At 42.6% G+C, this 24,979-nt stretch overlaps 1 protein-coding gene across 4 annotated transcripts in view; it reads right to left on the reverse strand.

Annotated features, from left to right (window-relative positions):
- The window catches only part of LOC133412651 (transcription regulator protein BACH2-like), an 85,393-nt gene extending 74,274 nt beyond the window's left edge, over nt 1-11,119 (reverse strand). For all 4 annotated transcript variants that reach the window (XR_009769792.1, XR_009769791.1, XM_061696147.1 and 1 more), the window contains exon 1: nt 10,889-11,119. The gene's annotated coding sequence lies outside the window, so the exon portion shown is untranslated. The remainder of the gene's footprint in view (nt 1-10,888) is intronic.
- Nucleotides 11,120-24,979: the final 13,860 nt, after the last annotated feature.

Below are 24,979 nucleotides of genomic sequence, written 5' to 3' on the forward strand. Positions count from 1 at the left end.
ATCACAGCAAGTTGTTTACTTTTTGTACAACTCCCCATTCCTCTGCCACAGAGAGAAAATGCTCTGCAGTTTTCAGCATAGTGTCTGGTGATTGTCTTATGCACAGCCAGGGCAAAAGACTGGAGATGACATGTCCCGTCTGTGACATCAGAAATCAGAATCAGAATCATCTTTATTTGCCAAGTATGTCCAAAAACACACAAGGAATTTGTCTCCGGTAGTTGGAGCCGCTCTCGTACGACAACAGACAGTCAATTTACAGAAGAGTTTCACTTGCGGAGTTTCACCTGGATGCTGGCTCGCTTCCCTCTGTGGCGCCGTTTCCGTCTCCAAGCGCCGAAAACCACGGACGCCGCTCCGGTGAGTAACTCGGGGAAAAAACTGAGCGGATTTGCGAAAGTTGGTGACAGAAACTCCGGAGTTTCCTCCTTGATAGTTAGCAGGTCTCCCCTTGTGTAAGTGAGTCGTGTAAGGTCTCCAAAGACGGACGAAAAACACAAAAACAAAAACAATACTAGAGCGCGCGCTACCGAGGCGACCACACTGGTAGGCGCCATCTTGATTACACTTACCAAAGAAAAAAAAAAAAAAGAAAAAAAAGAAAATAAATGGCAGTAATGCCAACATACAGTAACTTGCATTACTAATGGAGGTCCAATGACCCCGTTCAGAGCTACATATTGAGCTTTCTGCAATGCATCCAATTTTGCTTGCTTTTTGGTGTCATAAGGCTGTTGAATTTTGCATGAAAGTCTTTCTGCATGGTAGTTGAAAACTTGAATCGTATGTCGCTATATGTAGCATATTTTTTTAAACCTTTGTCTTCTACTAATAGTGGTCTACAGTCCAGAGCAATCCACTTTGCGAGTGAATTCGTGATTTTCTCCGATGTTGACTTACTACAACGTTGTAGTTTTGGTCCTGAATCCGGTCACTTGCTTGAGTTGGGTTTGTAGATAACTCTTAGAACTCGTACCGTCACTGCTAGCGCTAACAGCTACAGCTGTTTCTGTGCTTGCTCCGACATGTTTTGCATTTAGATGGAGAGTTTAAGTGCTCTGATGGTACCAGAGGTGGGTAGAGTTGCCAAATATTGTACTCAAGTAAGAGTACTGTTACTTGACAATAATGTGACTCAAGTAAAAGAAGTAAATTCCTTGGATATGAGTAAAAAGTACACAGTGAAAAAACTACAAGTACTGAGTAAATCGTGAGTAACTTTTGCTTTTTTTAATCAGAGGATAAAGGTAAAATAAAAGGAATGCAAATATGCAAATTCTAGTGTGTGTGTGTGTGTTGCATGTTTTACAGGTATTTGGGATAAAATAGAGCTGATGTGGGGTAATATGCCCAGCCAAAGCAACAACACATATGCAATTAACCACAAGGTGTTTTCTCAAGTTAGAAGTGGGCTGAAATGTCCGCGTTTGGGCAGACAGTGCCAGACAAATACTACAATACATGAAAGCTGTTGTTTTTCTTCATCTAAATGTAAACAAGTTGTGGGCCGTTGTCTTCAATGGTAACAACGACGTTTCCAACATGGTCGCCACAAAAGCACGTCAATTAGCCGGGATGGCTTATCTAGTGTTAATACCTATGCCCGGGAAGCCCAATAGAAGACGTTGTGTGAGGTAATGTGACTTCCTCGTGTGGTTTGATTGGTGAACTGGACTTAAACGTCCCTAACGCTTTAATTGCATTGGTGTATACAGCGTCTAATGCGGAAGTCGTAGTCATAGTCAAAACAGATATGTCACGCACGAAATGGTTCATAAATAAACAATAATTGATCAATACAAGTAGCGAGCGGCATTAAGGTTATTGTAACAGAGTAAAAGTACCATTTATTCTTAACATAAATACTCGAGTAGAATGTAAAAAGTATACATTATTAAAGGTACTCTGACATGGAATTTACACAAAATCCTACTTGAGTAAATGTAACGGAGTAAAGTGACTAAACACCTCTGGATGGTAGGCAAACTCCTTTTTGCATAATCTCCACAAAACCACACTTTTATCGCAGCTTCCAAAAGGCAGTTTTATTTTATTTTTTGAAAGTAAATTGGCCAACAGTCCATCGTCCGACTCTTCCATTGTGTTAGTCATTGGCCACATAGAGATATGGTGAGCCATGCTCTGACGTGTGCGTCAGCCTAAGCGTTGTACCACGAAATGCACTGACAGACAAAGGTGCCGCATTGGTTTGGAAAGCAAACTGATTAAAATGTGTCACTATGGCTCACGCACTATTTTTTTTGTAATTAATTAATTATAATTATCACGTTAAACTCCCACCACCTATATATATATATATATATATATATATATATATATAGCGGCTGAAACACGTCACCATTTTTCTCACTGAATATGATGAGGTAGTAAGGTGCGATTGACCTGAAAATTTCACCAGATGTTGGGAACAACCCAAGTAATCCATACATACAAAGAAAGTAGAACACATAAACTCGGAAATTGTGTGTAATAATGTGAAATGACACAGGGGAAAAGTATTGAGGACACCAACTGGCATTTCTTGAATACTTTGTAAACAAAAGCCTTTTTTTTTTTTTTTTTTTGCAATGATAGCTTCAAGACGCTAGTCGCATGCGTTGCTCTGTTCTGATTTTGGCCCATTCCTCTACACAAGCAGTCTTCAAATCTTGAAGATTCTGTGGGCTTCTTTTATGGACCATGAGTTTCAGTTCTCCCCTCCTTGAGCCGTCAGCTTATCGTGGTGGAGGGGTTTGTGTGTGCCAATGATCCTAGGAGCTAAGTTGTCTGGGGCTTTATGCCCCTGGCAGGGTCACCCATGACAAACAGGTCCGAGGTGAGGGACCAGACAAAGCACGGCTCAAAGACCCCTAATGATGATGACAAGCGATGGACTTGGTTTTCCCTTGCCCGGACGCCAGAGGGGGGCGGAGCTGTCAACTGATCACCAGCTGGTGGTGAGTTGGCTCCGATGGTGGGGGAAGATGCCGGTTCGACGTGCCAGGCCCAAACATATTGTGAGGGTCTGCTGGGAACGTCTGGCGGAATCCCTGTCAGAAGGACTTTCAACTCCTACTTCCGACAGAACTTTGCTCATGTTCCGGGGGAGGCAGGGGACATCGAGTCCGAGTGGAACAAGCTGATATTCATTTGCACTGACAAGGGGCTGGATTGATGTTATTATTGACAGATTTTAGGTGTTGTCTTGGCTTCCCATGCCTTTTTTACACCTCCCTTTCTTCATGTGTTCAATACATTTTTTCCTGTTTCATTTCACATTGTTACACACAACTTAATTTTTTAGCTTATTTGTTCTACTTTCTTTGTATGTGTAGATTACTTGGGTTGTTCCCAACATCTGGTGAAATTTTCAGGTCAATAACACCTTTGGAAGTACATTTAGTGAGAAAAATGGTGATGTTTTAAATACTTATTTCAGCCGCTGTTTATACACTGTACAAACAAAATTATTGTATTACTATTGTATTGTAAATGTGTATATCAAACACCACTGCGTAACGTTTTCGGTTGGTCGAACCAGCGCATGATTTATTCACACCCTTTTTGTGACAAAGGGCAGCCTTGGCGGAGTCCAACCCTCACCGGAAACGAGTCCGACTTACTTAATGCGGACAAAACTCTGACACTGGTCATAAAGCGACCGAACAGCCCGTATTGAGGAGGTCTTCGAAGTATTCTCCCCACCGACTCACAATGTCCCGAGTCGAGATTAGCAGCCCTCCATCCCCACTATACACAGTGTTAATATATAGTGGTGTATAGTGGTTTCATGCCAAGAAAGAGTACCACAGATGCATTGTTTGCCTTGAGGATGTTGCTGGAAAAGTACAGAGGTCAGAAGGAGCTACATTGTGTTTGTGTCAATCTAGAAAAAGCCTATCACAGGGTACCCAGAGAGAAACTGTGGTACTGCATGCGGAAGTCTGGAGTGGTAGAGAAGTATGTGAGAATAATACAGGACATGTACGAGGCCAGCAGAACAGCGGTGAGGTGTGCTGTAGGTGTGACAGAGGAATTTAAGGTGGAGGTGGGACTGCATCAGGGCTCAGCCCCGAGCCTTTCCTGTTTGCAGTGGTGATGGATAGGCTGACAGATGAGGTTAGACTGGAATCCCCGTAGACCATGATGTTCGCAGATGACATTGTGATCTGCAGTGAAATCAGGGAGCAGGTGCAGGACCTGTTAGAAAGATGGCGGCATGCACTGGAAAGCAGAGGAATGAAGAAATAAAACAGAATATAGGTGCATGAATGAGAGTGGTGGAGGAGAAAGAGTGAGGCTACAGGCAGAAGTGATAGCAAGGGTGGAGGACATTAAATACTTGGGGTCAACAGTCCAGAGCAATGGTGAGAGTGAAGAAATGGGTCCAAGCAGGTTGGAACGGGTAGAGGAAGGTGTCCGTTGTGTTATGTGACAGAAGAGTCTCTGGTAGGATGAAGGGCAAAGTTTCTAAAACAATGGTGAGGCCAGCCATGATGTACGGATTATAGACAGTGGCACTGAAGAGACAACAGGAAGCAGAGCTGGAGGTGGCGGAAATTAAGATGTTGAGGGTTGGTTTTATCCAGATTGGATAAAATTAGAAATGAGTTTATCAGAGGGACAGCCAAGGTTAGATGTTTTGGAGACAGAGAGAGCAGACTTCAATGGATATACAGAGAGCTATAGCAGACTTCAATGGATATACTCACTATCTCTCCAGAGGAGAGATAGTGAGTATATTGGTAGAAGGGTGATGAGAATGGAGTTGCCAGGCAAGAGATCTCGAGGAACACCAAAGAGAAGGTTGATGGATGTCATGAGGGAAGACATGAGGGCAGTTGGTGTTAAGAGAGGAGGGTGCAGGAGATAGGCTTACATGGAAAAGGATGACACGCTAACGGGACAAGCCAAAAGGAAAAGAAGAAGTTGGGTTATTCATTTAATCCAAGAAGTAGGGTTATTTTGCTTTGAAAAGTTGGGTTATTGATTCATATTGATGAATAGCACAATTTTTGGCATCAAATTGACCCATGTCGAGGTCGGCCCCTTTTTGACTCACCAACTTTTTTTTAGAGTGTAACCAGATATTAGTGCTTTGGTAAAAGTAGCAAGTCTTTTTAAGTCAATGGTCTAAAGTGAAGTCACGAGTCATTGCGTTTCTAGTCCAAGTCGAGTTGCAAGTCTTTTATCATTTTGTTGAGTCCAAAGTCATCAAATACATGACTCGAGTCCGACTCAAGTCAAAGTCATCTTGCTCGAGTCCACACCTGTGGTATATATACAGTGGAACCTCGGGTTACAAACTGAAATCGTTCCGTGACCCCGTTTGTAAACCGAATTGTTCTTAAACTGAGGCAATGTTTCCTGTTGAAATTAATGGAAATGCAATCACCTTCTTAAACACCTAACCTACAATTCCATTGCAACATGCTGGCAATTTTTTTTGTCTTGAGTTGTTGTCACATTTCTGTCGGGCCAATTATATATTACTCGTGCACTCACTGTAGTTGTCTCGCCACGCTGCACTATTTGCATATCTGTTGTTGACCAATACTGGCCACTCATTCCAGAGTAGCATCTGCTCCATTTGCACACTGACTGAGGAGTATCTGCAACATTTGCACAATCAACATTGTCCCAGATTATCGCATTACTCGCTTGAAGTCTCAGCGCCCTTTGCACAATGGTCATTGCACCGGACTATTGCAATATTAGTCATTCGAACTGCTCTAAGTGCTGGAGGACTCTGCATCTTTTTGCACAATTGTAAAAAAAAATTAAAAATTTGAAAAATGTACCGGGATTACCAGATAACTAGCAACTAGCAACCCTTTATTGCTCAGTGACAGTTTTTTTGTCAATGTCTTTTTGTCTCAAAAGTGTTCTCTGTCAATTGACTGTCTGTTGTCGTACTAGAGCGGCACCAATTACCGGAGACAAATTCCTTGTGTGTTTTTTGGACATAGTTGGCAAATAAAAATGATTCTGATTCTGATTCTTATGATCAGAAGAAATTGACAGCACCAGAGTTAAATATATGTCACGGCAAAGGGTCTGAATACTGTGATATTTCATTTTTTTGTTTTTAATAAATCAGCAAAAATTTCATTCATGAGGAAGAAAATTAACTTAAATGATTTTAACAAATGGCTGCAATATCAAAAAAAGAGTGAAAAATTTAAGGGGGTCTGAATAATTTCCGCACCCACTGTGTATATATGCATATATACATACACACCAATATATACACTGTACATGCGCCATATACGCTGCTGTCACGTTTGTTTGTGCATTGTTGGGCAAAGGGTTGCATTATGCAAGCTGACAGGAAACGGGAAATGTCCACCATGTTTTTTGTTTCCAGAAATAGGGTGGCATGGTTGTGTTTAAAATGGATTTTGTTGTGTTGAAGTATTAAGTTGTGTTGTCTTTGTTGCGATTTCATACAAATTTGACATACCAACTCGGTGTTAGTGAGATGTTCCCACATCATCGCTGTGGCGTTAGGCTTTGGAACTACTGTAGTTCGATTTATGCCGCACATCTTTATGTAACTGTGCAGCAACTGATTACCCATGCAGAATTTGTAAGATGGGTACTAGCTGGGATAGGCTCCAGCAAACCCACGACCCTGGTGAGGATAAGCGGTGCAGAAAATGGATGTATGGATGGATGGTACAATTCTTTAAAGAAAACATGAAGGGCCAGACGAAACACATTTAATTTTATTTTAATGGGATTCAAATTAAACTGTCAAGCATTTCAGAAAAGCATGATCATTAAATAAAACATAACCATAAAGAAATTAATGATGGTTGTTGTTCAGTCATATTTTTAAATATATATATATATATATATATATATATACATATATTTCAGAAATGCTACCAGGGTATGTAAACTTATGAGCACAACTGTACATATATGCAGTCATATGTACCCCTATCATATTGGAATGAAAGTGTAGGCTACACCTTTTTCATAACCTCTAGGTGGCAGTAGCATATTAGAATGAAACTGTACACCTTTCTCATAACCTCTAGGTGGCGGTGGCATATGGTAATGAAACTGTACAGCTTTTTCATAACCTCTGGATGGCGGCATACATTTATAAAATGTGAGGTTTTTTTCATTTTCCCCTATACCTATGTATAATGCGCACTATTGACTTTTGACAATTTTTCAGGGAAAAAAATGCACATTATACACGAGAAATTCCGGTAATATACTGAGAGAGAACAAGAGCAATGGATAACTCAAAAATATTGTACAAACGGTAGAAAACATTAAAGAGTAACAAATTTAACAAAAATCTGCAATATAGCAGGATCATGAAGGATCATGAACCGCGATGTAGCCGAGGATTACTATATCTGTATTCCGTGATGATAAATTGCAGGGATTCATTATTCCAGGGCTGGGACTCATTGTTTCAATGACATGTGCATCCTGGGACTCACATAGTCTCAAGTGTAAAGTGATCTGTGTAAATGTATAGTTTCGTTTGTTTATTGTGATTTCATTGGGCCATACACCAAAACGAGGTGCCCACACCCCTCATGGGCTTACAAGCAGATCTGTCATGATAAAAACATTTCAAAGACAATATATTTTCCCAAAAACTACAACAATAGACGATAAGTTTTTTTTATGTCTCTAAAATCATGAAAAATAAAATGATTAAAATATGTATTATTTATTTCATTTACCTTTTCATTTTAAATCAGTATTGTTGTTATTATTATTATAATTTCCTTTCTTGTTTCTCTCTTAAATTGTTTTTCTTTACTCTGATATGGATTCCTCAGGGTCTAAAATAAAGAATCAAGAGCTGCAAGACTCGCCTGGTTTAAATGGAGCCTTCTATTCCGATTGTAATCGGTTCAGAAGCCCAAAACTAATGGAAATGCTCCATATAAACACCTCAATCGAAATAAACAGGCCGAATTTGAATGGAATTTCATTCAGTTTGAGAGGACTGGAATATTTATTTTCCCAAACCGATCAGAAGTAATTTTTTGCCAAGTAGATGTCACTCAGAATAGAACTGGGAAAAGCTCTGTCTGCGCATGCTTCGTGACGTGAATGCACGGTGATGTCATCGTTTACACATGTAAATATGACAGCTCCCGACGGAGGTCGTATACGACAGACATCTTGTTTTTTTAACTACTTTTAACTACTATAAGTTTTTATCAAGCTTTTTTTTTTTTTTTTTAAATAAACGGATAAAAACAATCCCAACTGCTGTGCTGAGTAGACAACGGACCTCCATCTTGATCAATTACGTGACGTCGACAAAGTGCGCATGTCACACAGCTGTTCCGATTAAACGCCGATCACGTCACATCTCCATGTTAACCCGGCTACTGTGTGGTTGGTCCGCTGAAGACGAGCCCTTCGCCTGTCAATCAAATATATGTTGACATTCGCTTTAGTCAACTATTGGCTGAATAATGTGTGCCACTGAGGTTATGCTAAATAGTTAGTGTTCCCGTGTTTGTGTTAGTTGGGGACTAACACACACAACAACTCGGAGAGGCACTGACATGTTAAACGACTTTGGCGCAAGCTGTTTAGGTCCTGAACTCGCGAGCGAACCCAACAAACAGTTAATTTTCCCTTAAATGTCTCTGTTGTGGGAATCTACACGCTGCACATGGAGCAAGGCTGTGGAGTACTGGACGGAGGCAAGCGGCTAATGACAAAGCCGTCCAACTCTGGCGGCTCACCACAACAATGACCATTTCTTGAGTCCGCGAAAACCATCGCCGTCCATTTCGTTTATCGAAGAATAACTCGATAAAGTCATTATTGTGACAGGCCTACTTACAAGACACTGAAATACCAAACAAAGGGGAGCAATCAAGCAGGAAAGAAAACAACTCATCACAGTAACTATGAGACCAAAAAAAACACACGCACACACATACTCTGGTACAAGAAAGTAGCATTCTGCTAGCTGAAAAGGAACAGGAAGTGTTTTTTTTGGAAAACAACACAAACACACCTCCATATAAAGCCTACTATGCTTAAATCCAATGCGTTATGTCCTAGTATCGATACATTGCCTTTTTGAAACGATTTTAAATCTATATATTTACGTCTTGGCGAGCACAGATCGATATATATCGATGTAATAACTGCGTCAAGCCTGCGATCCATTGACTTCACCAGACTGTTGCGTTCTTCATTTTGAAATGCTTTTCCAGGCCTTTACCGCGGCCTCTTTCAGTTAATGTTTGTTTCTGGGGGTTTCTCCCTCTAGTCTGCTGTTCGGGAGGTAGAACGCACGCTCGGGACGAAAGCACGCGCAGACAAGAGCCTTTCCCGACTCTTTTCAGAATGACTGTATATGTGGCAAAAATGTACTTCCGATCGGTTTGGCAAAAGTCCACCCCTGTGATACCGAATGAAATTCAATGCGTATTCAGCTTGTTTCCTTCACTTGAGCTTTTTTATATGGAGCATTTTCATTTGGTTTGGTCTTCTAAACCAATTATAATCGGAATAGAAGGCTCCATGTAAACCAAGGGTGGGCCTTATTTTTCATGATTTCAGAGGCATTCAAAAAACAATACCATTTATCGAAAATCAAAAAACTGTTATCGTCACAGGCCTAAATATCACTAAAATGTTGATGTTGATATATTCTGTAAATGTTTTAATATGCATGTTTGTGGAATGCGGGAGAAGGAAGGGACATGTAACGCATAGAAATTCAAAACCTCAGAACTGTGAGACAGACATGCTTATCTCTTGTACACCGTGATGCCTGGCTTCATAAAGTTTTGGAAATCCAGTGCGTGTGATATGACGATTGGAAAGGGGAAAAGGACGAACAATAATAAGAGGTAGCTGGAGGTATCCCCCCCCCCCCCCCCCCCCCCCACTGACACACACACACACACACACACTACAAATACCACTTTATGACACAATGATGCGCTGCGAACTCCCGAAAAGGTTACAATTGTAATCCTGCAAAATAATCCCACTTTTGAATAAATGTACCTGCAATCTGATGACGTTTTTTTTTTTTTACTTTTTTTTTCAGTAGCTGTAATGGAATACAGATAGCAGATAGCCTTTTGTATTGTGATTAGGTATGTTCCGTACAGTACACCAGCAACGACGAGGAACATTGGGAGGAGCGGACCGATTGTGGCATTCTTGCGCTTTTCTTCCGCGCTGGCCGTCGTATGAAACCAATGCAACGCCACAGAGGGCGGCGAGAAGGGGGAGGGAGCCCTTGCCTCAGCTCCTTTGTCCCTCGCCAGCGCCTTTCTGCCCCACGATGACAGCAAGTCCTCTCTCTCGCACAACATGCCCCCCCACCCCCACCCCGCCCCACCCCACCCCTCGTCTTGTGTAGATGCATTATTATTAAGCAGGGACGCGTGTTTCCAAGACACTGCGCGGCGTGGAAAGCGTAAAAGAGCGTCAACTTCCTCGTGGAATTCCAGGGCGCGTGTGGTCTTGTCGTGTTGCAAAGCGGGGTCAGGCACCACCGTGGGGCTGGTGCTCCATACTGCCCGTTTATCTCCAAGCAAGACATGCGCCACTCTTTGGCAGATAGCAAGAACAAAAGGGACATGGGAGCGCGTTTCGACTGAAAACACGTCGTGCAACTTGTGAGGCGGCGGCGGCGGCGGCATCCCCCCCCTTGCTAACCTCAACACCACACGAGCCCCCTCTGGGAACGACAACGCTGCGGTTTAACCGACGAGCGCGTGGCTACGACGGAAGCAAGCAAACACACGCGAGCTGGCGGCTTGCAGCACGCCGCTTCATTCTTCATTCTTCATTCTTCATTCTTCATTTCAACTGGCAACGCGGTGCGCTCGCTCGCGCATTGTTGAACGGAACAAAGCCGCGAACTCACCGTTTTCCTGCTCGTCCACGGTGGGTTGTCACAAATCAAAGTGCCTCCGCATGCTGGTTAATCCCCACTGTCCAACGTTCGAGCGGCGTGAAGTCATCAATCGGCGCGTCGCGGACGGCTTTCTCCTCGCGTTAGGATGGAACGCCTTTTCTCCTCCGAGCGCTGCATTGTTGACATTGGTTCGCTGACGTCATGCTGGCCTCTCATTCACAAGGAGCAAGTTGCGCGCGGCGTGACGACACCGCAAGCCAACGCAGATCGATGCGAATCCGTGCGGGGGCGGCGCGTATGACGCGGGCACGCGCAAACGCGCCTCCTTCGCTCGGAAAGCTTGAAAGGCCGGGCCCGAGTTGAACTTCAAGCCGGAGTCGGATCGTGACAGCGTCGACGTCACACACAGCGGCCTATACAGTTGTTGAGGGGAGGAAAATGGAGGAGGTCATTGCTGCAGTCTGTAGGCACCCTGAGCTGTTCGACACTACATGTTATCATTCCCGAAATTCAATATTTGAGTTCAATATTGATTCTCGTGTACTATGTTGCTATCGTTTATTGTGAATGTATTCGTTTTGTTTTAACCCAGCGGAGGTGACCATAGGTGAGGGTAGGAACGTAGATCGAGCGGGAAATCGAGAGCTCCGCCTTTCGGCTTCGCTCCTTCTTTACCACAACGGATCGATACAAAGTCCGCATCACTGCGGACGCTGCACCGATCCGCCTGTCGATCTCCCGTTCCGTTCTTCCCTCGCACGTGAACAAGACCCCAAGATACTTGAACTCCTCCCCTTGGGGCAGGATCTCATCCCCGACCTGGAGAGGGCACGCCACCCTTTTCCGATGGAGGACCATGGATTTGGAGGTGCCGATTCTCATCCCAGCCGCTTCACACTCAGCTGCAAACTGCTCTAGTGAGAGTTGGAGCTCACGGCTTGTGAAGCCAACAGAGCACATCATCTGTAAAAAGCAGAGATGCAATACTGAGGCCACCAAACCGGACCCCCTCGACGCCTCGGCTGCACCTTGAAATTCTGTCCAATTTCATCATCCTTCTACCAATATACTCACTATTTCTCCTCTGGACGTGTCCAAACCATTGAAGTCTGCTCTTTCTAACTTTGTCTCCAAAACATCCAACCTTGGCTGTCCCTCTGATGAGCTCATTTCTAATTTTATCCAACCTGTCTGTAATTTTTATAATAAAGTCCCCTTTCATTTGTCCCCAAACTCTCCTGAAGTTATTAATATTATCTCTAAAATTCCACTTCCTGTGTGTACTGTGTGTTTGAGTCCAAAACAGTTGACCGCTGAAATCGAGAACTTTTATTTTTATTAATGTAGTGAGCCTTCTCAAATACCGAGATTGAGAGAGGTTTTTTCATCCCTTTTTCCAAAATTTACAAATACAAAAAGAGAGGTGGTGCCCTCTACGAGACAAAGATAGTTTGATTGCAACCTTTGACGTATGTCGAATTACACCGGAACTAAATGCAGGCGTTTACTTTGCAACTTCTTCTTTTCCAAATTAATTTCGCTTTTATCAAAACCAATATAGGCTACACAGGCACGGGGAGAACTGTGAGGCAGATGTGCTCACCAGTCGTCCATCATTCCGCCTTGAACAAAATATTTTTTGAAACACACACAAAAGTACCTAAAATTTGTACCGCTGAGTACCTGAATTGATTCCCAGGTACCGGGAATTGGTACCATACCAGTTCAAATGTGAAATGTACTAATCTCTAGTGGCTAAAACTGCACATATTATCATCATCATCATCCCCATCACCATCACCATCTTCATCTTCATCTTCATCCTCATCTTCATCAAGAAGTACGTCGAGGACAACGAGTATGTTCCAGCTAATTGGTGTTGTGAGTTCTTAGATGGTCGAGCAGGCCAATTCGTGACCTGCCATGGACATGAAGGGCAATGAAAAGTGATCTCAGCTGTGGTTGAATGTTTATCGGCCGATGAGGTCTTCCGGCGGATTTGCCATTCCTCAGCAGTACGATCTATCGTGGTTTTGGAAATAGACACGCTTTGCCATTTTCTGCGGTCACTAGCAACTTTCTCCAGCTGCGCAGGTTCGATTCCAAATTTCTTCAGCATTGCTTTCAGTCGATTCTTGAAGCGCTTGTATTGGCCACCGGCTAATACCGGCACCGTACAACACACGGAGGGGGAACCGATTTGTTGACATCCTGATTAAATTGCCAATCCATCTAAGTTGTCGGGAAACTAGCATCTACGTTGTTGGGAAACTAGCAACACCTAAGGAGAAACTCTTTGCACGTTGGTAAACCTCAGCGTAAGAGACTTTGGGACCATGCTCTTATCTCAAAACACTCGTATCTCAAAACATATTTCCCCATTAAAATGAATGGAAATGCAATTAATCCGTTCCATCCCGCAAAAGACACCACCGTTTTTCAAACATTTAAAAAATATCGTCATTAAAAAAAATAGTAGAAGAGAATGTAATTATATTAACTGGTTTTATGAAGTGTAATCAAGCCAAAAGTCTCAAACACGTACACACACACTGGTTTCATTTGTGTGCATGTACCTTTAAATGTGCCGTCTCTCTCTCTCTTGCTCTCCCCCCACACTCGCTCGACCCCTGTCCCCCACCTCTTCTGCATCTTGTGAGTAGGACGTGTCCGTCTCGTCAGCTGTCCAAAATCTTTTTTGTATGTCTTTTAATTAAAAAAAATTAATAGTACGGCACCCTCGACTTGGGGGTGAACTGCAGTACATTTTCAAAACTGCGCGCGTGGGTTGTGGTCGAGTATAAATGCGAACTCCGCGCCGGATAGCCGCAGTGACGTCAGCGCGGTCGCCGTCCGCGTAAGTATAAGGAAGCCTTTATGCTGCATTCACACAGGACACTACAGCGACTTGTCGCTGCGTGTTACTCGTGGGAGTTTGATCGCGGCTGGTCATCACGCACATGTAGCCTACCAAAGAAGAGGATGGGAGGGGCCTTACCTGTTGGAGGCGTAAACAACGGAAGAACAACCACACGTCCTCATTCTGCAAGCAACCATGGACGAGTCAGCAACTGCCATTGCTATGTACTGCATGTGGAAACGTGTCTGGGTCCATAGACTAACCAGAGACGCACGCACCTCGGTGAATCTCACCGCCTCATCCGGGAGCTGCGTCTGGATGCCTGCCACTTCCAGGATTACATGCGGATAACCTGTGCCCAATTCGATGACCCGTTGGCTCGGATTGGTGCCAGGATTTCCCGGCTGGATACCCACTACAGGCGTTCCATTCCAGTTGCGAAACGCCTGTCCATTTGTATCCGGTAAGTGATACAAAAACGTAAACATTCACTGTTAATCTGTCCCGCCGAGTATTGGCATTATCATGAGTCACACACATCTAAGTAAGTTAGTGTCATGGGTGTGTGTTCTGGTTGTTGTCTTCCCCCTGTCTCCTACACATCTGCTCCTGAGAGCATCTTCCCCACCTGTGCCTCGTTTACCCTAATTACCCCATGCCTTTAACCTCGTGTCTCATTCTTTCTGGTCGCCAGTTCGTTGTACCTTGTTGTCACGTTTCAGCATTCCTTGTTTCCACGTCACCGACTCACAGTAAGACGAGACCTTCTTCCGATTATTGACCTTTCCTCTTTCCCTCACGTTTTTTGGATACTGTTGCCTTTGCGGATTGCCTGCCTGTGTACTGAACTCTGCTCGTTTATTAAACCTCTCTTTTGTGAAACTGTCCATTTGTATTGGAGTCGTGCATTTTGGGTCCTGTTCTCTCTTCCGTTCATGACAAAACAAACTGGCCATAACATGGACCCAGCAGACTCAGACCCGGTGCACAAAGCCCTTCAAGCGCAGGGTCAACGCTTCTCAAAGCAGGATGAGTAGCTTGCTGCCCTCCATCTTCATCGAAAGGGACTGTCAGAGCATCAGGAAACTATGATCAGACAGGACATTTTCAGACATTTCCTGATTCTCACTCAGAACGCAATAGTTTATTTTTTTGAAGCGATGAATTATGACCTTATTTTAGGGAACCCGTGGTTGAAATTACATAACCCCCACATTGACTCGTCCACTGGGCATGTTATGTCATGGGGCAGCAATTGCGCCCAGAACTGTTTCCAGCTTCCATGTAATGTTCAGGGATATGTTTCAAATGAAATTCCAAAGACCCCATCGGGGGATCCTAATTTATCTCAAGTGCCCATCTTTTACTATGACATTAAAGACATTTTTTCCAAATCCAAAGCCAAATCCTTTCCACCCCACAGACCTTATGACTGTGCAGTTGACTTGCTGCCTGGAACCACACCACCACGAGGGAGGTTATTCTCTCTTTTAGGGCCGGAACACAAGGCTGTGAAGGAGTATGTGGAAGAATCACTGGCAGCCGGGATTATTCGCTCATCTTCATCCCCTGCGGGAGCAGGATTTTTCTTTGTGGACAAAAAGGACAAGACCCTGCGACCCTGTATCGATTACCAGGGTCTCAATGAGATAACTGTGTAAAACAGGTAGCCTCTTCCTCTCATCTCCACCGCCTTTAAGTTCCTGGAGGGAGCCAAGGTTTTCACCAAACTAGATTTAAGAAATGCGTATCATCTAGTCAGGGTAAGGGAGAGGGATGAATGGAAAACAGCATTCAACACACCAACGGGACATTATGAGTATTGGTAATGCCTTTTGGACTCACTAACGCTCCTGCTGTTTTCCAAAACCTTGTCAATGATGGCCTGCGTGATATGTTGAATGCGTATGTTTTTGTCTATTTGGACGATATTTTGATATTCTCCCCGGATGAGGAGACTCACATTATTCATGTTCGCTCTGTATTGCAGCAGTTACTGCAGAATGAACTTTATGTCAAGGCTGAGAAATGTGAGTTCCAAAAGTCGATGCCGTGATTAATTGGTTTACTCCCACGTTACGCAACGATGTACAAAGGTTCCTAGGGTTCACAAACTTCTACAGAAAATTCATTAGAAATTTCAGTTCAATAGCCTTGCCTTTGCATGATCTTACCTCACCACACAGACCCTTTGTGTGGAACCCAGTTTGTCAGTCAGCTTTACAGAAACTAAAATCAAGCTTTACCTTCGCTCCCATCCTCACTTTGCCATATCCCAAACAGCAGTTCATTGTAGAAGTTGATGCGTCTGATGCAGTGCTCTCCCAGAAATGTCTCAAGGATGGTAAGTTACATCCTTGTGCTTATCTCTCTAAAAAATGACTCCAGCCGAGAGAAATTATGACATAGGTGACCGTGAACTGCTTGCGGTCCAGGTGGCTTTGGTGGAGTGGAGGCGGCACTGGCTTCAGGGGGCACATACTCCGTTTTTAGTATGGACAGATCACAAGAAATTGGAAAAATCTTAAATCTGCTAAAAGATTAAATGCTAGACAGGCTAGATGGGCTCTATTCTTCACGAGATTTAATTTCAGGTTATCCTACCGACCTGGTTCTGAAAAAGGTAAGCCAGTGCTTTGTCACGTATTTTCTGCGAAGGGAATTCTTTTGTCCGACCCTAAAACTATTTTGCCCAACTCATGTTTTATTTCTGCTTTGGTTTGGGACATTGAAACTGTGGTGAAAGAGGCTCTGAATAACACTCTTAGCCCTGAAGATTGCCCTGAAAAAAGGCTTTATGTGGTTCCGACCTGGCGGCATGGTGGCCGACTGGTTAGAGCGTCTACCTCACAGTTCTGAGGTGCGGGGTTCAATCCCCGACCCCACCTGTGTGGAGTTTGCATGTTCTCCCTGTGCCTGCGTGGGGTTTCTCCGGGCTGTGCACTCCGGTTTCATCCCACATCCCAAAAACATGGATGGTAGGTTAATTGAAGTCTCTAAATTGCCCCTCGGTGTCAATGTGAGTGTGAATGGTTGTTTAAGTGTGCCCTGCAATTGGCTGCCAACAAGTTCAGTGTGAATGAATTGGAGACTCTAAATTGCCTGTAGGTGTGACTGTGAGTGCGACTGGTTGTCCGTATACCTACGTATATCTGTCAAGTGAAGTAAGTTCTATTTGGATGTTATATTCTTACTGGTGTGAATTCTGTGAATAAATTGTCATGTCGTGATATATCCTACATCCCATTTTTTCAACTGAAAGGCAATATTGCTGTAGTTCGAGGGGGTTGATCATTATCTAGCAGTACTAGCAGGACCGGCTACAATTAGCCTGCGTGTTTCCTTTCACTTTCCGTGCTTTTAAGCATTCGCTCGCTGCAATCACGCTATGACGATAACCTTCTTATCCCCGATGTGTTGACGTTAGTGTGTTTTTTTTTCTGGCACATAGCGGCCACCAAAGGGGTCATCGTTGAGTTGAGTTCCCGCCGCAGAAGTGGAAGTTCGCAGACAGACAAATGCGTCTGTGATGGATCAAGCAATCAAGCAATGTAAGTATCACCTTTTTGTTTCATGATAACAATTTGTTGGGGCTACTTACTGCCGCACTGAGCTACCAGATTTTCCTTTTCAACTGAAAGACAAAGTTTGAGGGGGTTGATATTGCCAGTGGCCGGCTATAACGAATGCACGTTTCTCTGCAACGATGTTTTTAGCGGACTTTTAAGACATTCACTGGAGTCATGCTATCATATAAAGCTCTTCTATACCCTGCATGCTCCGATTTAAGGAGTGTTCAGGAAGAGATTTTGGGCAGCCGCCGAGATATCTTCCTCATTCCTTATCACAGGGAGGGGTTCCCAAACGTTTAGGAAGGAACCCCCCAATTACTCCAATTAATTATTCATTTGATCACATATCCATTCTACAGTGTAATTGGAAATCTAAACAGAATTCTATCTCCCCCCCCCCACAGAACTGGTGTGATGTGTATCCATTATGGATCAACAAGAGCTCATAGAGCTTTACTTTCATTTGGGACTTAACTACAAACACATTCTGCACGTGCTGAGCTCCAAACACAGGATTGATTTTAGTTTGAGGACCCTCAAACTAATTCTGAAGAAGCATGGATTGTTCCGCCGAATCTATTATGGCCACCCAGACACAGTTGTGGATTTTATCAGGGAGGAGCTACAAGGCTCAGTGGCTTTGCATGGCTACAGGTGGATGCACACAAAATGCAAAGACAGGGGGCTGCACGTACATAAGGAAGATGTACGCCTGCTCCTTTCCACGATTGACCCAGAGGGCACCGAATTTAGAAGGAGAAGACGACTGCACAGACGAGCATACTTTGCCAAGGGTCCAAATTTTGTCTGGCATGTTGATTCGTATGACAAATTAAAACCATTTGGCATTTGTATCAGTGGAGCCATTGATGGTTTTTCAAGGCGAATTCTGTGGCTGAATGCATACCATACAAGCAGTGATCCAAAAGTCATCAGTGGCTACTTAATTGAAACCATTAAGGAATTAGGTGGATGTGCGCGCATCGTGAGATCTGACATGGGGACAGAAAACAGTTCCATCCGAGATATGCAGCGTTTCCTTCGTGGGACCCGCAATGACGTTCATGCTGGTGACGAGCTTTGTTGTGGGGAGAAGCACATCTCATCAGAGAATCGAGAGTTGGTGGGGCTTTCTCCGTCGAGAGCGTGTGGAATTCTGGCTGGACCTTTTCCACAGACTGAAGGATGAAGGACATTTTGATGCCAACCTAGTGGACAAGAATCTCATGTTGTTTTGCTACAGGCAAGTAGCAACATTTCACAGGCATTTTGCATGTGTTTACTTCATGTTGGCCATCCTCTGTGCCATATCATGGCAAAGTTACGAATGTGCTCTTTTATATTTTTCTTCCCAGGAATGGGACTTTGAATTGAAAAAGTTCAATGGAATTGCCCATTTGCAAACATATTAAACCTTTGCCGCTCAAAATAATATTCAACATTGGTAAGGAGCAATTTCTAGAAGTTTTCTGTGACATTAGAAACAAATTGTATTTACGGTGCAGTCTCACTGGATTTGATTCTTTTGGCATAATAGGCCTTGGCAGGGCATGTGCACAAACATTTTTGAGGACAGCTGGTACTCAAGCTAAAAAAGGACACCCATCGTCAAAATTATTCATTCAATTAAGAAAATCGCTATGTACAGTGGGTATGGAAAGTTTTCAGACCCCCTTAATTTTTTCACTTTGTTATATTGCAGCCATTTGTTAAAATAATTTTTCATTTTTTTCCTCATTAATGTACACAGCAAAAAAACGTAATTGTTGAATTTTTTGCTGTTTTATTAAAAAAGAAAAACTGAAATATCACACAGCCGTAAGTATTCAGACCCTTTGCTGTGACACTCATATATTGAACTCGAGTGCTGTCCATTTCTACTGATCATCCTTAAAATGGTTCTAGACCTTCATTGGAGTCCAGCTATGTTTGATTATACTATTGTTATTTTATAACACTATATTATTAATTTGTTATTAATTATATATTATTATATTATAGTTTTTATTATCTTTATTATTTATTTATTATTACAATGACCCGAAGCACACAGCTAAAATACCGAAGGAGTGGCTTCAGATCAACTCCGTGACTGTTTTTGAATGGCCCAGCCAGAGCCCTGACTTAAACCCAATTGAGCATCTCTGGAAAGACCTGAAAATGGCTGTCCACCAACGTTCACCATCCAACCTGACAGAACTGGAGAGGATCTGCAAAGAGGAATGGCAGAGAATCCCCAAATCCAGGTGTGAAAAACTTGTTGCATCATTCCCCCAAAAGACTCATGGTTTTATTAGCTCAAAAAGGGTGCTTCTACTAAATACTGAGCAAAGGGTCTGAATACTATTTCAGTTTTTCTTTTTAAATAAATCTGCAAAAATCTCAACAATTACGTTTTTTTTCTGTGTACATTAATGAGGGAAAAAAATGAAAAGTTATTTTAACAAATGGCTGCAATATAACAAAGAGTGAAAAATTTAAGGGGGTCTGAAAACTTTCCGTACTCATTGTATGTAGGCAGCGCGGTGGACGACTGGTTAGCACATCTGCCTCACAGTTCTGAGGACTGGGGTTCATGTCCCGGCCTCGCCTGTGTGGAGTTTGCATGTTCTCCCCGTGCCTGTGTGGGTTTTCTCCGGGAACTCCGGTTTCCTCCCACATCCCAAAAACATGCATGCTAGGGTGATTGAAGACTCTAAATTGCCCGTAGGTGTGAATGGTTGTTTGTTTCTATGTGCCCTGTGATTGGCTGGTGACCAGTTCAGGGTGTACCCCGCCTCTCGCCCGAAGATAGCTGGGATAGGCTCCAGCACGCCCGCGACCCACGTGAGGAGAAGCGGTACAGAAAATGGATGCATGGGTATGTATGTTTTTAATTTACAGGACATGTTTATTTCTGTTAATACAGTAAAGACAGTCAATAATACAACTATTAAAAAAGAGGTAAGGAGAGGTTACAAAGGATATAAAAAGTCAACACACCCCTGTTCAAATGGCAGATTTTTGAAGAAGAGAGGGGCTGGGGCAAAGTGGGAGCATATGTGGAATTCTCCCAAGGACTCAAATAAATGCCCATCAGATTTCAAATCACTTGATAAAATTGTGGACAGAGAGGGTTATTTATTTATTTATTTGATGGGTGGGGGGCTACAGCAAACAAAGGGCACTTTTTTTGCCCAGGGCAAAAGGGCAGGTGCTTGAGCACCACCTAGTGGGTATGTGTGCGCGCGCCTGTTCCTTGGTGAAAAGTTGAAAAGGATGGAGTTGTCAGTGGTGAACTGTTAAGATGTCAGACATTACTCTCCTGGTCTGGATCTGATGGCTATGCAAGTCTCTGCTGACTGGAAAGTAAATAAATGCTACTTTTTAAAATAGGTTGCTATTACAAAGAGGATTATGTCTAGCCACAAATATGGTCGTGCTCTAACAGTCAATTGTTCGAACAGTCATTGTTTCAACTATGATTACGGTATACTTATAAAAATGTACACGTTTACCTCAATATGGACACGGAAGCTGGTTTGACCTCAGTGAAGTTTTTATGAAAGATGTTGAAACTGCTGTGAGTTTTTTTCCTTCACTCTCACTTTGCCAAAAGATTACAGCAGGCATCCATCCACATTAGTAGAGGTGCGATTGTACACTTAAATTAGATGCTACTTTAATAAAAGGTGTCAATTTTAAGTTTTTATGATATATTGTCCCGTTAACCAATTTGTTATGACAATTATTTTTGTAACCCCTGTAGGATGAGTTGGATTCCACCAAGTTAGTGCGGAACAGCCATCTGATTCGTCCATCCAAGAACGAGCGGGTGCCTCATGGTCGGCCTCATGCAATGTTCATGGTTCCTGAGCTGTATGGCACCCAGGACTTTTTTGTGCCAAGTTGGTGAGGAGGACTTTATGAGATGTGAAGGTGACTGCATCCACCGCAATGATGTTGCCTGTGATGCTGATGTGATGCTGATGTGTTCACTCTCCGTACACATATAATGGCACAGAACAACCTTCAAGTCCCAGTCGATGGATATATGGCCATGGACAACTACCTTTACTTGAGAGAGGAGCTCATTTCACTTTTAGGCCTTCGTAGATAAAGGTGTAAAGGGTTTTAAAGTCCTATACAATTTATAACATGTCATATCATCCAACCAATGTATGTACCTCTTAACTCCAAATGACATGCATGCATCCTCTCTTCTGGATGGTACAACACCTGATTTGCCTCTGTAATCCAGCAACCGGAATGTAAAACCCCTACCATATTTGGAGTCCACATGATCATTTCAAAAAGCAGGTGGACATCCCAGATCCAGAAAGGAAAAATATCATCGGTCTAACCATTTATTATACCAACTGAATTGAATCTCTCTCTCAATTTCTTTCAGCTCTTTTGGGTTATGAAATGTTTTGTTGTTGCAGTTAATTTCACAGCATACTTTTCATTGTATATATTCTATTACATCATTATTACGTGTATTTGCCTTGATATTGCCACCCAAATTGCTGATGTATACACATCTTTGTGATAAAAATATGTAGCTATAAACCTCCATCAGGCATGCAGTGAGTAATTCAGACAACATGTCACAATCACTAATGGTTAACATTTAAGTCTGCTGCTATCTATAAATGTGTGTGGTAATTAAAATAAGTTTAAAGAATAAAACCAACTGGTTCAGGTAGCTAAACCAGCTTGAGTACGAACTGTATTTTGATCCTTAGGTTATCCTCAGTATACTGCACATTTCTGGAAGGATGGCGCAATGACCAAGTGAAACGAGGTGGTCAAATTTACGCAAATGCAAGTTGGTAAATCAGGCCGTAACAAGGTGATGACCTTAAAACTGTAGACTGTAGACAATATCTACAATATCTGAGTGAATTTGGCTTTATTTTTATACAATCAGTGTACCACAAGGCACCATGCTAATGCAACACACAGTATTACCCTGAAACCTGCTTTATGAAAATATGCATAGTACATTGCATAAAAACTTGCAGTAAGAGCAGCAGAACGGTTTTATAAAAGGAGGGGAAAAAAGTACTTAAAACTTGCATGACAATAGCAGTTAAAGTTGTGTGTAACCACACCAAAAGTGCTTCTTTTGTCAAAAACAATGTGCAAATGTAATGTAAACAATGTCAACTCAGTGTAAACAAATAGACACTCTGGCTGGTATGAATAGAGGTGTTTGACCCAACTTTCAGCGCAAGTGTATATAACAATGTACCACATAAAAGTGCATAATCAGCCAAAAATAATCATCTGGTCATACCACAGTAGATTATAAAAGACCCAAAAACACATTCTGGATAAGGTAGCTACCAAACTGTCCATCAAATGCAACAGTATCTGGGTTTATCAAAGGTTTCTAACTATTTAAATTAAAATACAGCTAAAAGAACAGCTGTCTTAACTTGCTATCCTTCAGATAGATAGGGGAACAAAGATGTTGTGTTACAATGAAAACTAAATGATGTCCATCACTCACATGTTTGCATTAAGTATACTATCAAACTCCTCTGCCAACTCAGGGTAGGACCCATAGTTGTTGGGCAACTCCAGAACACAGCCACACGTATGTGACATTGGTCTCCTTGTAAATGGGTTCTCTGGCTCGAAGAATCGCACAGAGATCTTCTGAGCAACTAAAAGATCTGCACCTTTGGTCAAAAAAAAAAAAAAGATATTAGTTCCACACCACAAAAAACAAAGCACTCCACACTCGAGAACCCATGTGGCTATCACTTTCAATTCATGCTCTCTCGTTGTTGGTTTTGCTAGTTCTGTATCCATCAATTGACTATATGTGCATAGACCCACACTAAAACAAAGTTTTTAACGAGCCTATAACATGCCATTTTAAGACTTCCAAAGTCAACTATTGGCAGACATAAACTAATATATTACTTTTGCCACTATAGAGGCAAATTAAATATGAAATATTAATTAATATTAAATATCAGTTTTCCTGATCAGTTGACACGGTATCCTCACTGGCCAGTAGATGTCGTGTGCCCATCACACCAAGAGTCCATCTTGAGGAATCAAGCATTTTCAGAAAAAAGTTGACACTTGAAGTATAAATATCTGGATACATACACAAATATAATCACTTGTTCCCCATCATAATACCCACTTTGTCTGAAAATTCAAGACAAATCCATGTTGTACTTTGAGGTGATTTGCATACAGACCAACTGACAAATGCCAGCGAAATCATTATCCTCCTTGGTAATTCAGGTCAACAATATTAAATATATTTAATGAGTCAAAACAAATTACAGAACTATAATGAATTGAAAAGATTAAAATATTACCTGTACAAAAGCGAAGAAGTTTCCTCAGCTGACGTTCATTGCAACTCCTGATGAATTTTTTCAGATATTCGAAACTCTGCATTTCCTTCATGTTGAGGCTTTCATGCTGTAACATGTTGGTTACTCTTCTTGGTGTCGGGGTAAGGCCAGCATATACTTCATCCAGTCCTCCTAGTGGTAATTTCACTTCCTTCAGTACACTGGACCAACACTCTGCAATATATGCAGGATCTTGAACAAGTTCTATATGTGCCACCTCAATCAAAGTTTTCTTCACATTCCCCTTATTGACAACAACTTTAACCTCAGGAGTGTCAAGGAAATCTATCCACGCCTCAGATCCAGCGACGGACAGAAAATCATTCATTGCTTGTCCAGCCACTTCCTTTTCTTCAGAGGGAATTGTGTCTAAAAATGCCAAAAGCAGGTCCTTCTCCATCAGTTCAAGGCCGAGACAATACAAAATGAAGGGCTTGGCCAATGCTATGGGAAAATACTGAACCGCGTTGTATCCCGGGACCATGACTTTAGCTATGTTAACCCGTTCGTCTTTCATGTCGTGTCGTGTCATCGGTATCTTCCTTGTGCCTCCATGGGTGCATTTAGTGAAGAATGTCTCCCAGTACTCACTTAATGCATCGCGTAACAAATCACCATTGTCTTCTCCCTTTTCCATTGAACCATTGGGTTGGACCATTTCGATCTCCACCAGCAGCTCATCAACAGATACGCTGCCATTTTGAAAGGCCGTATTCAACTCCGTGAAAACATTTCCCCTGGGCAGCTTAAGCTTTGTTACTTTAAGTGGATGCGATTCTTGGGTTGGAGGTGAATTTTCCACTTCTAAGAGCTCCATGGGGACGGTGTCGTCGAGGGGGTCGTCAACATCATAAGTGGCATAATCAGCAAAGGTATGTCTGAAGACAGCATCCGTGTCAACAATGATAACTTCTTCATCACCAATTTGGTTCTCTGTTCAGAGTCCACCTTCCGCTCCCGCAATTTCCCTGTCCAAGGTAAGCACATTGGCTGTTCCCTCCAACGCAGTCAAACTCTCAGAACAGGTGTCATGTGGTTCATGAAGAACATTTCCACGGACATCATTAGTAGAGACCCTTTTGCATGGCAAATAAAGTCTTAATGTTTTCACCTTTCGCTTTTCATACTGCTCACCTAAAGTTGTTTGTGGCTGAAGCATTTCTTCGGTGAAGTCTCGCATTGTAAATTCGAAATCACTTTCCCTGCCTAGTTTTGATTTTCCATCCGGAAAAAATCGTGTTTTGCCTCTTTCTATTCATTCTGACATTGTTGTATTCTTTGGGGCCTTTAAATTTCTTGTGCC

This window comes from Phycodurus eques, chromosome 14 (assembly GCF_024500275.1).
Source record: "Phycodurus eques isolate BA_2022a chromosome 14, UOR_Pequ_1.1, whole genome shotgun sequence".
NCBI classification, from domain to species: domain Eukaryota; kingdom Metazoa; phylum Chordata; class Actinopteri; order Syngnathiformes; family Syngnathidae; genus Phycodurus; species Phycodurus eques.